The sequence below is a fragment of the Tupaia chinensis genome, unplaced genomic scaffold (assembly GCF_000334495.1).
Source record: "Tupaia chinensis unplaced genomic scaffold, TupChi_1.0 Scaffold138725_1, whole genome shotgun sequence".
Classification (NCBI taxonomy): Eukaryota; Metazoa; Chordata; class Mammalia; order Scandentia; family Tupaiidae; genus Tupaia; species Tupaia belangeri.
Window position 1 is genome coordinate 597,405 of NW_006198617.1, and position 3,976 is coordinate 601,380.

Consider the following 3,976-nt stretch of genomic DNA (forward strand, 5'->3'; position numbering starts at 1 on the left):
TCTTTCCCTTGCCATCCCTGAGCCAACCTTCGCCAAGCCCTGGTGATCCTGTCTCCTAAACAGCCTCGAGTCCATCGACTACTGTCACAATGAGGAGCCAGAGTGACCTTTACAAACACAGATCAGATGGGACTATTCCCTGCCTGAAACTCTTCCATGGCTTCCCTCCACTCTTTGGCTAGGCTTGAATCCTTGGCATGACCGATGAGGCCCGATGGCCTGACCCTGCCTGCCTGTCCAACCTCATCTCCCAACTCTCCCTCTCTCCCCTACACAAGCCCCGTGAGAGCAACTGTTGATAACTGTCGCCTCTTCAGGGGAAGGCAAATCCAACACTGTAAGTGAGGCATGGTGGAGAAAGAGAGTGTTGTACACCTGTTTGTATTCTAGGTTGCTAACACCGGACTTCGGGTCACAGTGGGGCTAAAAAATATTTGTTAAATCAATTCGTAAGCCAGAGACAAATATGACGAAATATAATACTGGCACTCTGCGTCTATGTAGCTTTGCACTGCAAATTATCAAATGCTGAGTAAGTCTCACGTTTAGGTATTTATTCCTCTTCTCATCCACTATCTCCTCCTGTGGGCAACCAGAGGTCTAATGGCAAGTTTGAAGGTCGAAAACTGAAGGCTGGGCTCCAAGGCAGAGCTAGAAAACAGCTCTGGTCTGTGGAGCTGACTGTATGCTCTGAGAAGCAAACAAACCAACACTGGGAGGTGTGCTCTCCTGAGAAGATCCCTATCGACATTTTACCTCTGACCTTGCAAGATTCTCCAACCTTTGGCCAAACAGGTCTTTCAGTGACTGCAAGATTAAAGCTCCTCCAGTTTTAAGACTTCACACATGCCCTTCCCCAACGGCGGTAGCTCTTTATCCAATCTAACTCAACTCGGTCTGTAAAGGCTCAGTTAACTGTTCTTTGCTCAGGAAGGCCTTCCACCTCCCCTGCAGTGACCCCAATACGCACTCTCATAGCACTCTGCCATCTTCCGCAGCGCATGGCACGACTGTTCACTAGCGCGGGGGCTTCTGTGCATGTACTCAAGTGTCCTTACTTCTTTCATGAGTCAGAGAGACAGAGAGAGAGCACCCCCAACAGGGACTAGATGCTACAATCTGCCCGATTACACTGGTGGATTCTAGGAGGTCTCTGGACACGAACACAGAACATCCCCATGTGGGTCGGCTTTGCAGCTCACGTGTCACTACTGCACCGCGGTCTGGCCCCTGTGGTTTCTGTTATTTTTTTAAAGACAGGGTCTTGCTGTGTGGAGCTCCACCTGCCTTAAATTCCTGAGCAGCTGGGATTAGTGGCCCATGCTACTGCACCTAGCTGTCGGGTCGGACCAGGGACCAGGAATCAAACCCAGGCGCCCCATGTGGTCCCAACCCGTGGCGCACAGCATCTCGGCAGTGTGAGCCACAGCAGCGGGGCCCGGTATCTAGTTTTAATCATCTACACGCTGTTGTACGAGTGAACTGAACTGACACCAGCTGTGGCCCTCCACTCGTCCACTACACCCTGAATACCCGCCTCGAGCAGGAGTTAGATTTCCCTGTGGCAGTCACTTGGGCCCTCCAGCTGAGATGACAGCCTGAGCCATAGCCTTTAACAACAGGAAGGCTCACAACCTTTGACCCCAGAGCAGTCATGACTCCCTCCCCAAGTGTCCACATCTGCCCAAGGTGGCTTGCTTCCCCCCAAGTCCGCCCTGTTGTTTGGCTTCTTTACAAAGTTCCAGCTCACTGTGGGAGGGTGTGGAGAACAGAGTGTACAGCTACAGAAGGGAGGTAGTTTGTTCACCTGACCTTTCCTCCCATACTGTAACTAATCTTTTGATATTAAACTTTTAAAAATAATTTTATCATCATTATCACTTCTTTTTGAATTTGCTACAGTGTATGTGAAAGAGAGAGAGAGAGAGAGAGACCAAGAATGAAAGCCACCAGGTCCAGGACTTAAACCGTGGTCGGCCATATGGGAGTCCAGCACCTTAACCACCACACCACCTGCCGGCCTTGATATTAAAATTTTATCAAATCTTCTATGGAACTGTCTGCTTCACTTCTTGGTCTCAGAGCTCTGCTGAAATCTGTCTGTGTCTCTTGTTAGATATGTAAGCAGAGGACAAGGGCTGTACCTGTGATGGTCACCGCTGTGTCCCCAACACTCAGGCATGCTCGTAACAGCACTTTTCCCTTGGATAAATGACAGTGTGTGTGCCATAAATGAGCTCGCAGTAACTGTCGGTTTAGTGTACCTACAATCCCCTGGAGTCAGTCTACAATCCAGAAAAGAACTAGAATAAAGACCCTTTCCAATGGCATCAATGCTTATTTCAGTGTCTGCATTTTCCACAGCGAAAGAAACCCTCACCTATCCCATTAGCCAATGTCCTGGATTAAAATGTATAATCCCCTAAAGCCCGAAACGTTGCAAAGGAGAAGATATTTAACAAATTAGTGGTTCTTTGTTTCCTAAAAAAGATTAATTTAGCAAAGCACAATTTATGTATATCCATTTTTTAATTATTTAATTTTTTTAAACTTTACTGATTAAAATTAATCTGACCAGGGTTGGGGGAGAGAGAGGAGAGATAGAAAGCAAGAAAGCAGACGGCCAGGTCCAGGACTCGATCTGTGGTTGTAACCTGTAACCACCACACAACTGCCAGCTCCTGTATATCCACTTTTGCAATGCCTCAGTTTAGGGAACCAGCAGTTAGCGTAATGGCTATGTTGCTAGACTCCCACGTAGTCGACCGCGGTTCGCATCCCAGACCTGGTGGCTTAAAACTCATGCCGGGTGCGTGTGCCCAAGATCCCGAGAGGAGAATGGAGGAGAAGGGATTGCGGCGTGACCATCCCCCCTGGGGGGTGATTTCTTGCTTTCTGTCTCTCTGTCTGGCAAGCTCACGCACCCTATAGCGAAAAAAAACTCTCAAAAAAAAAAAAAAAAGAATGCCTCAGTTTGAAGCAAACCCTACGGAGATTACATAGCTTTCAGTCAATGTAATTTGAAAGCATCACCACATTGCTTTTGGGATTAACAGGCATCCTGGGGAACACCAGCAGAAAGGCACATTGTTGTGGTGGGGAGAAATAAAAATATCTAAAACAGGTACCCTGGTGGGTGTTCAAAGAAGTTAATCCATGGGACCAGAAGATGGAATAATTCTGTTGCTGGACTCCCATGTAGTCAGCCAGTTCCAGTCCCAGACCCAGCAGCTTAAAACACACTGGGCACGTGTGTGTGCACCCAGAAATTTCAAGAGAAGGGATTGTGGCGTGGCCATTACCACTCCCCCTCCAAGGGGTGATTTCTTGCTTTCTGTCTCTCTGGCAAGTGAATGGAAAAATCTCTTTAAAAAAAAAAAGTTAATTCCCCTCCCTGCATTTCTGAAAATTAAATCTTTTTTCCTAATTTTAATTCTGTATCACTAAGCTAAGGATCTCTTTTCCCATCTACCACTTCTCCAGAAACTGAGTTAATTCTTTTTTCTCCCCTATACAGGTCAGAAGACATGAAAAATGCTTCCTGGTAATTCCATTCAAGAAGTGCAGGTCCAGCAGGTGGCCTGCCAAGGTGACTGGATCCCACACAGCTGACTACACACTCCAAGTCCCGGACCCAGAGGTTTGAAAAACACACGGTCCACCTGTGTGAGCATGCACATTAGGGAATGCTTTCTCTTTCTCATGAGCTCTTGTGGCCTCTGGTACAAAATTTCTAAATATATGTGTGTGTCGGCCCAAAAGTTACTTCTCCACTCTCAAGTCACTGTACCAAAGGTTTAGGAGCCGAAGAGAACGATACCGGGCACCACTGGCTGGTCACCTATGTGCCAGTGGCTGAGTACTGTGCACGCACGACCTTACGGGAGGGCGTGTTACCCCCAACTTGTGGCTGCAGAAACAGACGAGGGGCGTTTCAGACATCTGCCCACCGCAAGGGAGCGGCAGGGCGAGGCCT

At 48.0% G+C, this 3,976-nt stretch overlaps 1 protein-coding gene across 2 annotated transcripts in view; it reads right to left on the bottom strand.

Annotated features, from left to right (window-relative positions):
• DHRS7B (dehydrogenase/reductase 7B) overlaps positions 1 to 3,976 on the bottom strand; it is a 74,462-nt gene that overhangs the window by 70,013 nt on the left and 473 nt on the right. The window lies entirely within an intron of this gene.